This window comes from Delphinus delphis, chromosome 17 (assembly GCF_949987515.2).
Source record: "Delphinus delphis chromosome 17, mDelDel1.2, whole genome shotgun sequence".
Lineage (NCBI taxonomy): Eukaryota > Metazoa > Chordata > Mammalia > Artiodactyla > Delphinidae > Delphinus > Delphinus delphis.
Window position 1 is genome coordinate 73,463,900 of NC_082699.1, and position 14,549 is coordinate 73,478,448.

General features: G+C 42.5%; 1 protein-coding gene across 4 annotated transcripts in view; it reads right to left on the minus strand.

Moving 5' to 3' along the window:
* The window catches only part of LOC138413865 (WAS protein family homolog 6-like), an 89,162-nt gene that overhangs the window by 11,829 nt on the left and 62,784 nt on the right, over positions 1–14,549 (minus strand). For all 4 annotated transcript variants that reach the window (XR_011246235.1, XR_011246237.1, XR_011246234.1 and 1 more), the window contains one exon: positions 11,934–12,074. The gene's annotated coding sequence lies outside the window, so the exon portion shown is untranslated. The remainder of the gene's footprint in view (positions 1–11,933; positions 12,075–14,549) is intronic.

Here is a 14,549-nt window from a genome sequence, read left to right on the forward strand (position 1 = left end):
GTCCCTCACTGTCCTCCTCCTCCTGTCTCTCCCCACCCTGCACAAAGTTCTTTTTTTTTTAATTTTTTTTAAAGATTTAATTTTATTTATTTTTGGCTGCATTGGGTCTTCGTTGCTGCACACAGGCTTTCTCTAGTTGCGGCGAGTGGGGGCTACTCTTTGTGTTGCGGTGCACGGGCTATTCTCATTGCGGTGGCTTCTCTTGTTGTGGAGCACGGGCTCTAGGCACGTGGGCTTCAGTAGTTGTGGCACACGGGCTTAGTTGCTCCGCTGCATGTGGGATCTTCCTGGACCGGGGCTCAAACCCATGTCCCCTGCATCGGCAGGCGGATTCTTATCCACTGCGCCACCAGGGAAGCCCCAGACAAAGTTCTTGAAAGAATGATGCTCCATCCTTACTCCGTACTGTATTTACCCGTCACATCACCTCGCTCTGGCTCCTGCCCCAATACTCCTCTGAAAGTGCTCTGGCCAAGATCTCTGACAACCTCGTCAACCTTAGGTTGAGTAAAGCCCTTCTCAGGTCTGCATCGTACCTGCCTCTCCGCTGTGTTTAGTTCTTCTGATCCTCCCTTTTTCTCTCCTCTCTTCCTTGGCTCTCGTGACATCACACCCTCCCCATTGCCTTCCTGCCCCTGCACGGCTCCACTTCAGTTGGCTTTGCCAGCCTGCTCTTTTCTGGCTGTTTCTTAAATGTAAGCGTAGGTGTTTTCCAGGATTCTTTCCCACATCTTCTGTTCTCACCATCCACAATCTTTCTGGCAATGGAGACATCCACTGCAGATTCATTACCATCCATATGCAGGTGCCTCCTAAAGCCATATTCAGTCTGGACCTCTCTTCTTAGCTCTGGACCCAGAAGCTTCCAGATCTACACTGGTAGGGAGGTACGTGGGTCTACACCTCAGAGCCTGCTTCTCCTCCTTGGCCTCGGCAGGATAGTGAAGATAATAGAACCCACTTATCTACTTCTTTCTACTCACCAAGCACCTGGGGAGCTATATCTCCACGAGGCCCTGCCAGAATTTACACTTCCCTTCCCTTCTGAGCAAAGAAGGACACTGTTTTTACTGCAATGCCACAGAAAATGCAGGCTCTCAAGAGAAAATGACAGGGGTGGCCAAATGGGCTTCTCACTCCTGCACACACTTCGCATTGCATGTAGTTACTGCGAAACATATTACCGCACATTTAGAGACTTAAAGCTGTACACATCTATTATCTCACACTTTCTGTGGGTCAGAAGTCTGGACACGGGTTAACTGGGTTCTCTGGTCAGGGTCTCACCAGACTAGCATCAAGATGTCATCTGGGCTGGGGTCCCACCTGAGGTTCGGGGTCTTACACTAAGCTCACTGGTTGTTGACAGGAGTCATCCCCTTGTGATTGTGTGGTTGAGACCCCCATTTTCTTGCTGGCTGTTGGCTGGGGCCCACTCTCAGCTCCTTGTCATGTTGCTCCCTCTCTAGGCCGGCTCATGTGGCAGACTAATTCTTCAAAGCCAGCAGGAGAATCTTTTGTACTTTAAATCTCTTCCTTATGAAGTGCCAGGTCCCTTTAAAGGGTTCACCTGATATGGTCAGACTCACTCAGGATAAACTTCCTTTGGAGTAACTCAAAGACAGCTGGTTTGGGACCTTCATTGTATCCACCAAACCTCTTTCTCATTTTACCTAATAACCAAAATGAAACCCATCCTATTCACACTCCAGGGAAGGGGACTCTGCAAGGATTTACCCCAGGGGTCAAGAGTCTTGAGCCACTTTGGGATTCTGCCTAGCACATCTCCCTATTTTAATTACTCCATGACATGCAATACCAAGTCATGTCCGGGTGTCACCTGCATTGCTCTTGTACTGTGCTGCGAGGGGTTGTGCAATGTGCCAAGCTTGCCTGGCTATGGAGATGGATGAAGAAAGATTCTGCCCTGAGTCTACAGCTGAGCAAATATTCCAGCAAGGAGAGGGTCGAGGTAAGTGTGAAAGATGGCTTTGAACCTATTACTGTCTCAGAACAGAAATGGCAAAAATGGGGGCTGATGATAACATGAAATCACAACTTTTTTGCCTAATTTGGATAGTAAAAGTGCCAAGTACTCCCAATTTTTATAGAAAAATTCACCATAGGCAAATGTGCTTTCTAGGCAAAGGAGATTTTATCAGGGGATAAAAATCTTTCTGCCTTGCAGGTTTGAGGATCTGAAGTAATTCCACTGAAGTCCACAAGGGTTATCAATAAGAGCATTGTCTTATTTAATCATCAAAAAAGTTCTGTTGAATTATATAGAAAATGGATATACAACAAGGTCCTACTGTATAGCACAGGGACCTATATTCAATATTCGGTGATGAAACATAATGGAAAAGAATATTAAAAAAATAATATATGTATGTATTATATATATATATAAAAATCACTTTGCTGTGCAACAGAAATTAACACAACATTGTAAATCAACTACATTTCAATTTAAAAAAAAGTCCCGGGGCTTCCCTGGTGGCACAGTGGTTGAGAGTCCGCCTGCCGATGCAGCGGATGCGGGTACGTGCCCCGGTCCGGGAAGATCCCACATGCCGCGGAGCTGCTGGGCCCGTGAGCCATGGCCGCTGAGCCAGCGCGTCCGGAGCCTGTGCTCCGCAACGGGAGAGGCCACAACAGTGAGAGGCCCGCGTACCGCAAAAAAAAAAAAAAAAAAAAACGTCCTGTGAGATGAGTATGTTACTATTCCCATTTTATAAATAAGGAAACCAAAGCTCAGAGAGGTTAAGTAACGTGCTCAAAATCACAGAGCTATTAACTATAGAAAGACAGGATTGATGGCAGGTCTGTATGGTTCTAAAGCCCTTGCCAGTTACCATTCGTGAGGTATTATCCCTCGTTCTTACCTCAGTCCCTGTGCATGTGCTCTTCTGGATCCCTTGTGTCCAATACTTCACAGGGATGCCCCTTCCATGCTGCACTGGCCCAAACTGTAGAAATTCTTTCTTAATTTGAAATCTACCATTCTATGAAATTTCTCTGAATTCTACCCTTTGCAGCACGTGGGAAAAGCAACCAACCAACCAATGAAAAGAACTTCCTCCTTCTGATAGCCATCCAAATATTTAAAGACGGCTCCCAGGTTCCCTCTAAGGTGAAATATTCTCAGGTCTTCTCACATGGCTTGATTTCCAGATCACCCGTAATCCCACTTGTCCTCTGCTCATTTCTTGGCTTATCATTTCCCTCTCAAAATGAGACATTCCAGATTGAAGCGTATTTCTGCTCTAATGAGTCTAGAACACTGTGAGAACATCACCCACTTGATGTGGACACTATGCTTGTATTAATACAGCCTATAATCACGTTAGCTTTGCATGTGGCCACATCACATTGTTGGCTCAAATGCAGACTGCACTTGGCTAAGACTTTGGGTCTTTTCCAACTACACTGATGTCAAGTCAGATTGTCTCAATGCTGACCTTGTGTTGCTGAACTTTTTCTAACCTACTGTTTTTCAACAGTTTCAGTCCTCTTTTGGAACATGTTTAAATCCTTCTATGTGCGAGTCTGCAGTGCAAGGTATAAACTCTTCGTCCAGTTCTGGGTCACATGTACAGTTGATAAGTATGTTTTCTTCCTCTTAATCCAGATATTTATCAAGTGCTATATGGGCAGGCTGAAGCATTGAGTTCTTTGAGGTTGGCAAGACAATTTTAGTAACCTGACAGCTTTTAAAAAACATTAACTGCTTAATGGAACCAGCACCCATGCCTTGTGAACACTGAGATGTGGTATGTCTGTGACATTCTCTTTATCCATGAACCTAGTAACTCTCTTAAAAATGGAAATAAGACTAATGAGAAAAAATTTCCCTAGAAAAACCATGCTGATTTTTAATCATTACTAATGACCACAAACCATCTGCTAACATTCATAGCCTACTGCTTTTAGAGGATTGATGCTATTATAATTTGTTCCTGGAGTATACCTTCTTCACTTTTCTAAAGATCAGTACACTGTTTGGAAACCTTGTTTAAGCATTCTTTCTGAAATTTCATTCATGTAAATAATTGGCTTATATGAATATTTTTCCTAATAGATTTTCTAAAAAATTCAACACTTCTCCAAAACACCAAATCGACAAAGTCCTAACAAGGTTTCTGACTACTATTATTTATAACACACATACCTCCAAAAGATAGCTAAGTATACCAAGCTTATGAAATACAGTTATGGAACTTAGAACTGTGAAGAACCAAATCAGGTAAATCACAGCCTCCAGGTCAGCAGGGATGGAATCTAGGCCACTCGTTTTACTTCTTATTTTGAGATAATCTTTTCCGCACTCTTTCTGGGGCCCTGGAATTTCGTGTTTTTAATTCCTTTTTTATCATAATGAGGCATCATCATTATATTAAGCTCTGAGTAAACCAAAGGAAATGTAAATTAGTCTGAAGCATTTCTGGTCTCTGGTGCTGGTTGAAAGCCACTTGGGCTTCAGTCTGGATGAAGTCCAGAATTAATGAAAGGTGGATGACAATGATCAAAGCTTATTTCTGATAATGAATATGCCTGGTGTGTTTGGATAGTTAAATTTGTCCATTTTACTATAATATCATATTTCATTGCATCTTAAAAATATCTGGGATTTGAGGTAGTTTTTAAAGCATTTTGCAGTTTAAAATACATTATGTACACAAAGCACAAAATGTACATATAGAGTTGAATAAATTATTGTAAAGTGAACACCCATGCAATCACCCCTGGGCCAAGAAACAGACTCTTCTGCACCCCAGGAGTGCCCTCTATATTCTACCGATGACCGTGTTCTTGCTGTGTCCTCACATGACAGAGAGAGAGAGAGAGAGAGAGAGAGAGAGAGAGAGAGACAGGGAGAGATCTTTGTTCTCTCCTTATAAGGACACTATCCCATTATGAGGACCCCATCCTCATGACCTCATCTAAAAGTAATCACCTCCCAAAGGCCCCATCATACGGTAGTACTATTTTTAGTTTTTTAAGGCTTTTCTATACTGTTCTCCACAGAGGCTGTATCAATTTACATTCCCACCAACAGTGCAAGAGGGTTCCCTTTTCTCCACACCCTCTCCAGCATTTATGGTTTGCAGATTTTTTGATGATGGCCATTCTGACTGGTGTGAGGTGATACCTCATTGTAGTTTTCATTTGCATTTCTCTAATGAGTAGTGATGTTGAGCAGCTTTTCATGTGCCTCTTGGCCATCTGTACGTCTTCTTTGGTGAAATGTCTATTTAGGTCTTCTACCTATTTTTTAATGGGGTTGTTTGCCTTTTTGATATTGAGCTGCATGAGCTCATACAGACTGAACTAAGTCAGAAAGAGAAAAACAAGTATCGTATATTAATGCATATATGTGGAATCTAGAAAAATGGTACAGATGAACCTATTACAGGGCAGGAATAGAAACGCAGACGTAGAGAATGGACATGTGGACACAGAGGGGGAAGGGGAGGGTTGGATGAATTGGGAGATTAGGTTTGACATAAATACACTACTATGTGTAAAATAGATAGATAGTGGGAACTTGCTGTATAGCACAGGGAGCTCAACTCAGTGCTCTGTGATGACCTAGCTGGGTGGGAATGAGGGGGGAGGGAGATGCAAGAGGGAGGGGATATATGTATACATATAGCTGATTCACTTCACTGTGCAGCAGAAACTAATACAACATTGTAAAGCAATTACATTCCAATAAAAAAAATTTTTTTAAAAAGTAATCACCGGGCTTCCCTGGTGGTGCAGTGGTTGAGAGTCCGCCTGCCGATGCAGGAGACGCGGGTTCGTGCCCCGGTCCGGGAAGATCCCACATGCCGCAGAGCGGCTGGGCCTGTGAGCCATGGCCACTGAGCCTGCGCGTCTGAAGCCCGTGATCCGCAACGGGAGGGGCCACAGCAGTGAGAGGCCCGCAAAAAAAAAAAAGTAGTCACCTCTCAAGGGCCCATCTCCAAATACAATCACACTGGGGGTGTGGTTTCAGCCTATGAATTTTGGGAGACACAATTGAGTCCATAGCTCTGAGCAAAGAGGATAAAGTTTTATAATGACTATTTGGCCATTTGTCCAGCATTCTGCTCCAGTACAGCACCTATGGTAGCAGGAATATGTTCAAAACAAGGTATCCTGCACATAAAAATCTATGTACATTTTGTATGGGTGGAAGCGAGGGAAATGCAAAATTGAGGAGTGTTGAGAAATGAGGGAGAGGGACAGGCAAAAGCCAGTTTGGGGGTGGGGTGGGGTTCCTGCGTTTACAAAATGTAGGGATTTTATCTCCTGAATGACTGGGAGCATGAAAAAATAGAGTCAGTGATGTAGTCACACGTGGTTGGCTGTTAGCTTTAAGAGCTACAAAAATGTTCATCCTAATGACCCCACTTTGGGGAATTTATCCTAAGAAAATAAACCAGAAGATCAAGAGAGGTATGTACACATAGACATTTATCACATTATTTACAATAATAAAAACTGGGAGAAATCCACAAAGGAATACTTAAGTAGTTATTAAGTAAATGTTTGTTGAGTGAACCAGTAAATTCTTGCTAATATAAAGCGACAATTAAAACACTGAAGTCCAGGTTAACAGAATGGAAAAACCCTTGAAGTAGGTCAAATAAACAAAATATAAAATTATAACTACACAATAGTACAACTCTGTAAATACAGTGACAAAAGATGGACAAAACTAGGAATAAATACAGATCAAGATGACCACAGACTATTTGTTAGGTTGGTGCAATTATGTACCACCGACGTATCATGTCTACAAAAGATACTGCCATTTCACAAATAAAAAGCAACCCATCTTGTGAAAGGTAATCTGGTCAGCTTGACTGCAGTCACCACCTCACAGAGTAGCCTTTGTTTGTAGCCAGCCTGAATAAACACTTGGCTTTCAGTGACACAAGTGAATTGATGAAATACTTGGGGTCAATATAGTGGAAAGAAGGATGTGTTTTATAATGAAGCACAGAACAACGTGGTAACTGGGGGAAGCAGGGTAAAGGAGGAAGAGGATTTGAGCTGTTAAATGAACTACATGCTTCAGGACAAATCATCCACTATCTCCCATTAGCAGGATGAGAAACAGGGAACCTAAACAGTATGATGGCTGAGCAGAACCGTGCTTATCCTCCCTGGAAACAAACACTGGAAAGAAAGAGAACCAGATACTTGGCACTAGTTAAGACATTACTGGATTGTGCCATTATAGCTCATCGGGTAATACGTTCCCTCAAGGTAGAGCTGTAGAATTTCAGAGCTAGAAGAGGGGTTAGGTGATTCAGCCAAAGTCACACAGTTGATGTTTAACACTGAAATAGAAACACAGCCTCTCTGCTAATGGGTGGGGTTGTGTTCATGTCTTGCTAGTTGTTTGGCATAAGGTGTCCAGCACTGGAGCTTGCTGGTCGTTGAGTGGAACTGGGTCATAGCGTTGAGATGGAGATCTCTGGGAGAGCTCTCGCCGATTGATATTACGTGGGGCTGGGAGGTCTCTGGTGCACCAATGTCCTGAACTCGCCTCTCCCACCTCAGAGGCTCAGGCCTGACACCCGGCTGGAGCACCAAGACACTATTTACAAAAGCCAGGACATGGAAGCAACCTAAGTGTCCATCGACAGAGGAATGGATAAAGAAGATGTGGCACATGTATACAATGGAATATTACTCAGCCATAAAAAGAAACGAAATTGAGTTATTTGTAGTGAGGTGGACAGACCTAGAGTCTGTCATACTGAGTGAAGTAAGTCAGAAAGAGAAAGACAAATACCGTAGGCTAACACATATATATGGAATCTAAAAAAAAAAAAAAAGGTTCTGAAGAACCTAGTGGCAGGACAGGAATAAAGATGTAGACATAGAGAATGGAGTTGAGGACATGGGGAGGGGGAGGGGTGGGTGGGAGGGCTGGGACGAGGTGAGAGAGTGGCATGGACATATATACACTACCAAATGTAGAATGGATGCCTGGTGGGAAGCAGCCGCATAGCACAGGGCGATCAGCTTGGTGCTTTGTGACCACCTAGAGCGGTGGGATAGGGAGGGTAGGAGAGAGACACAAGAGGGAGGAGATATGGGGATATGTGTATACATATAGCTGATTCACTTTGTTATACAGCAGAAGCTAATGCACCACTGTAGAGCAATTATACTCCAATAAATATGTTTAAAAAATACTTCATAGAAGTAAAAAAAAAAGAAGAAGAAGATCTTTAAAGGAGTTTTACTAGCTGAACTTGTGGGCATTTTTGGAGCATATTTTTTCTTTAAAAAGATGAACACAAGCCAAGGTTTCATGCAAACAATGAGCAAGAAATTCCCCTTCATCTTGGAAATTCATTACGAATCCATTGAACACTCTGGAATGTACGGAATCACAGAGCAAGATCCAGAAAAGTGGCTGAATGGCAAAAATTAGGAATTTGCCCATTGATCAAGGTTTGCCCTATTTCATAGTATCAGGCAAGACTAAAATTCCAAAGTTGACACGGATGGATTTCAGAATATTTAAGGTTAAATGTAAACTCTAAGTCAGAGGTTTTATTCTTTGGACTAACTGAAGAAACTGATGGAAGATTTTTTTATTATGTTATAAATGGAGTTTTGTTTACTACTCAAAATAAAGTAGTTCTCCTTAAAAAACAAAACAAAAAACCTCCCCTGTAATTCCGAATATATAAACCTTTCAAAATAGATAAAATAGTAAGACATCTATTTTTAATATTTATTACATTTTTTCTTTTCCATTATAGTTATTACAAGATACTGAGTATATAGTGCCCTGTGCTATACAGTAGGACCTTGTTGTTTCACCTAATTTATTCCCCTCTCCTTTCCCCTTTGGTAATCGTAGGTTTGTTTTCTATGTCTGTGAGTCTGTTTCTGTCTTGTAAATAAGTTCATTAATATTTATTACATTTTAACTCATATTTAAAATCACATTATCTAAAAATATATTAACTAGAAATATCGCTTTTATCCATTTTCACTTTACCTGAAACAATATTTACACTCTACATCGATGTCTCTGGTACTACTAGAGCCACTCGGGAATACAATTTGTCATAAAAAAAGAAAAAAAAAAAGAAACACAGGCTTCAGAGTCACAGGGACCGAGTTTCAAACTCCAGAACCACCGCTTTCTTGCTATTTTAATTATTCACTCCCTCCAACTACAACTCCACCACAATATGTCAAGGGCTGTCATCCTCCCCCTACCACCAGTGAAGGGGTCCTCACTGCCAGCTGGACAGCAAGTGGTCCATCTCTAAAATCCCATTTTATTTTATTTTAAATTGATGTCCAGTTGATTTAAAATGTTGTGTGAGTTTCTGGTGCACAGCAAAGTGATTCAGTTATGTATGTATTTTTTCAGATTCTTTTCCATTATAGTTTATTACAAGATATTGAATGTAGTTCCCTCTGCTATACAATAGGTCCTTGTTGTTCATTTCACATATAGTAGTTTGTATCTGCTAATCCCAAACGCCTAGTTTATCCCTCCCCTCCACCCCACCCCCCTTTCCCCTTTGGTAACCATAAGTTTGTTTTCTACGTCTGTGAGTCTGTTTCTGTTCTGTAAATAAGTTTCTTCGTATCATTTTTTTGATTCCACATATAGGTGATATCCTATGATATTTGTCTTTCTCTGTCTGGTTTACTTCATTTAATATGATAATCTCTAGGTCCATCTACGTTTCTGCAAATGGCATTATTTCATTCTTTTTTTTATGTCTAAGGGAAATCCCATTTCAGAGTCGGCTTCCCAGGACCACTTCCAGTACCAACTGCCTCAGACTAAGATCCCTGCAGACAGACTCTGAGATGGGGAGTTGCCTGTTGAAAGTTTGTAAGGAAGGAAGGAACGACGGCAGGAACGGGTGGAGGGAGAAGTTGGGAAAACTGACACTGGCCGTGAATTGGGATGGGATACCGGTGACAGGGGACATACTCCTGGTATAATATTTCTGGCACTACAGAGGCATGAGGAAAATGGTAACTAGAAAGACAGTGGAATTGGCTGCTACAGAGTACCACTGATTTGATGGAAAGAGGATACAGTTTCAGGATGAGATAAGGAGAAGGGCTCCTATTCTGCAGAGTGAATTGCAGCAGACAGGCTGTGGGGCTGGAGCTGCAGTGGCTGCTTCCTGATTATGCTGGTTTCCCCGACCAGGACAGTGGCAACTGAGGCTCTGGAGCTGCCAGCTCCCTTGGCAGCTCAGGTTGACAGTGTGGCTTTGGTTATTGCTTCTGGAAGCTCATGCCGTATCTATTTCTTTAGCCCTCCCAAGGATTCTGCAGCTGAAGGCTGGTCAATTCCAACCCAAGCCTGTTGGATTTCAAAACCCATGTTCTGTCCTCAACACCTCGTGGTGACTGGGAGGACTGAGCTTTCATTACCTAAAATGAACTAAGTCAAGGAGAGGACACGTAGTTGGAAGGCACTACAGGGGGAAATGTGCTCAGTTGTAGGCACAAGGAACTTGAAATAAGACAGCTGATGGGACCATCTAGCAGAAATTTGAGGGTGAGGGATTGGCTCTCATTAGAGAGCCCGGGACTAAAAATGTAGATTTTGAATTCTTTCCTAGAAGTGATGGTTGACAGCTTGGTCCTGGGTATGACTGCCTAGGAAGAGTGTAGGAAGAGAAAAGGGCTGAGAGGAGGACTGTAGCCAAGGAAAAGGATGCAGTGGAAAAAATAAAAGCAGCCATTTGGGGATAAAATACTTGGGTTCAAGTCTTGGCTCTACATCATACAAGCTGTGTGATGTTGGGCAAGTTACTTGACCTCTCTGTGCTCAGTTTAGGAGAGAGCTTTAAGCATCTCACACTCCTGGCTCCAATCTTTGGTTCTGTTTGGAGGAGAGTAGAGAAGTTGCTTGTTGCCTTATATATGCAATATGGCTTTTCGCAGCTCTGGCCATCGTGTCTTCACATAACTGTGTTCAAGACAGGAAGAAAAGAAAGAGATTGAGTGGGAAAGAGGGCCCTTCTTTAATCTGGAGGCAGCTTTTCTCGATATTCTTCAGCAAATGTGTTCTCCAGTCTCATTGGCCAGGATCAGGTTGCATGGTCACCCTCAGTTGCATGGAGGCTGGGAACAAGCCAGGTTTATGACTCTCTTTGGAGCCTTTTTCTTGCTGGTCTCCTTAGAATGTTCTACCTCCAGACTTTGGAACGACTTGCTCCCTCATTTCACTTAGGTCTCTGTTCATATCTTATATCTGGCCTCCTTAACCTTCTCCATCACTCTCCTTACTCTTAGTATTTTTTTAATACGTTTACTAGAATGTAAGCTCGACAAGTGCAGGGATTTCGATATACTCACTAGTGCATCCTTGTGCCTACAACAGTGCATGGCACAGAGAAGGTGCCTCTTGTTGATGGAATACATAAATGGATGGATGAATGATCTTTGCCAACAGCTGTATGAGTCATGTGAGCATATGAGGTGTCACCCCTTTTATGACTGAGGAAACAGTGGCTTGGGAACATCCAGCAGCTTGTCTAGGCTTTATAGCTAGCTAATCAATCACCCTGTAGATTTCTAGGATTTCCCATCTATCTGATTCTATTAAATCACACTTAGTCTAAGAGTTAGGAAACTGGGTTAGGAAAGAGTTAGGAAACTCCTGGCTATGTGGACAATTTTCTGTATGACCTTGGGCAAATTAGAAAAGTTGAATTTTCTAAGCCTTGTTATTCCAATCATGTGAATAAAGGCAAAGTGGTTGTTGTGTGGGGGTGTTTTTTTTTTAACCTCCAAGGTCCTTACCAGCTTTACCTTTACTTCAATATCAAATAATTCACACTTGTAAGTTAATCATTGCTGTTATATTTGCTTCCTGCCTTGGAACAGAGAGTGTAATCGATATGTAGGGTGCAGCCCAGTGGTCCCACACTTACCAGCAAAGTCCACAGGGGCCTTCTTGTTCTCCCTGGCAGGGGACCTGGTCACTCCTGTATTAGCTAGACAGCTGCGGCCCTTGTTCTTGCTAGCTGTTTCATCTTGGGCAAAATGTGGCTTCTCTGAGCTTCAAATCTTTTCTGGGAAGATTAAGTGGGATAATATACATAAGACAGAGTTGAAATTGCTTGTTGCTCGGACATTGTTAAAATGAATGCCGGCCACATAGAGACAAATGGGCCATGATGTTGTTACGCTTTGATGATTGCCATGTGTCCCTCCTATATTGAAAATATTGCTTAACTGTGGAAATACAGTAAACACAGGATCCATGTATTTTTCTGGAAAAATTTTTTAATTGTGCAACCTTGCACAGCTCATTAAAGGACGTGGCTCATAAAATCAGCATAGCTTTTGCCGGCCAGGGTGAGGGAAGAGAGCAAGTGGCAAGTACCATGTCGGATGCTTGTAGATACACAATCCCATATAATGCCCAATAAATATTGCTGACATAGTGAATCCCTGCCCTCCACCGGCAACAGTTCAAACATATCTGATGTGCATTTTTTATTTGTCTGTTCTTGAAAAGAAAGTCTGCTGTTTTGTATGTACTGAAATGAATAGTATTGTGCTATAGATCTCCTTCTGCTTTTACTTTTTATCACTAAGCACTATGCGTATAAGATGGGTCCATGTTCCAGGACAGATGCTTGGCTGTTTCTTGGAAAGCTGCATGAAGTTGCAGCAGTGTCCATTCTCATTTTACTCACCCTGCAGTGATGCACCTTGCGAGGGGGAAGCCCTCGGGCACTGCTGATGGGAAGGAAGGTAAGCTGCTATGGCCATTCTGGAGAACAATCTGGCAGAGTACTGGGTCACATGCCAGTCATACATCCTGTGATGTGGGTAGGTACGATAGAGAAATCTGTTTGTTGCAGTGTTGTTTATGAAATCCAAGAGCTGGAGCTGGGCAGTTGTGTGCTGGAAACTGGTATGCAGCTCACAAGGGACAATTGTTAAATTTTCAGGAATTTGATGAGCTGGTGTCTATATTCAGCCATTATTAAAAATCAAATTATATAAATATTATATGTTATATCTAAATATATATTAAAACCAAAGGTAATAAGTACTTAAAATTCATCACTTCCTAATTTTTTATTATCAGTCACTGTCTGACTGTCATCTAGGCCCTAGAGGTGATGACATCTACTGTATGGTGGAAATACTTTATCATATTGTACTCAACTGTCCATCTCTTCCCCTGTGTTCAGGGACATCACATTGGCAGCATGAAACAGGCCACTGTCGTAATAATTACACCATGAAAATTAGCAAACGCTAAAACCAGGGTTTTTTTTTTTCCCCTGAGAGCCATTTGTTAAACATTTACCAGTTCACTGCAGACTGGTATTATCTCTCCTTTCCAAATGAGGAAAATGAGGCTCAGACAGGTTATGAAACTTGCCCCAAATCATACAACTTTTGAGTAGGAGAGACTGGATTCAGACCCAGGTCTGTCTCAGACTTTGTACTATGATGAAAATTAGAAGTGAGTTATACCATTTAGACTATACCTTTTTTTTTTTTTTTTTTTTGCACTACACCGGCCTCTCGCTGTTGTGGCCTCTCCCGTTGCGGAGCACAGGCTCCGGACGCGCAGGCTCAGCGGCCATGGCTCACGGGCCCAGCTGCTCCGCGGCATGTGGGATCTTCCCGGACCGGGGCACGAACCCGTGTCCCCTGCATCGGCAGGCGGACTCTCAACCACTGCGCCACCAGGGAAGCCCTGGACTATACAATTCTTACCTTATCACCACCAGGGCAGTTATATTTTTAGTTTAAAACCAAAACAAAAAAACGATTGGCTGCCAGTATCTGGGTACAGTGTGAAATCCAGAAGAGCAGAGTTTCCAGAAACATGTGCTTTTACCAAGTGAGTGTCATTCACTGCTCACGTGAGAGCTCTGTCCCAAGACACAGGTGCTGTTGCTGCCAGTACGGATGAAAAATAAACGAGCTGCTCTTCATGTTGGTGTTGTGAAGCTGCATAAACTAATCATTCGGACACCACAGTTAAGCTAGTTTAGCTACTGTTTAACCTTATAGTATTTGTTAAGTAATACTATCTGCACACTGGAGGCCTTAGGCCTTGACCCTGTCCCTGCCTGTTGGTGTGTGTTTACATACGTGAAAGTTACTTCCTAAATTTTCCTTGGAGAGCAACTTGAAGTTTAGCCACATTTTGTTCTCATTGTCAAATATCTATTCCCTCCCTCATTTAGTCATTCAGTTAGCCCTCAAAGAACCTTTATAAAGCCCCTGTTATGTACAAAACACAGGGGAAACAAGGATCAATAAAATATGTCCCTGACCTTCAGAAGCTAACAGTCCAGCATGAAAAACATACATTTTAAACATGGAACTGTGATTAAAGGCCCACGATAAAGGCAAATACAAAGGCTATGGGAATGTCTTAGTCCCTTCGGGCTGCCATAACAAAATACTACAGACTGCTTGTAAGTAACAGACATTTATTCCTCACAGTTCCGGAGGCTGCCAAATCCAAGATCAAAGTGCCGGCATAGTTGGGTTCTGGTGAAGGCCCTCTCCTG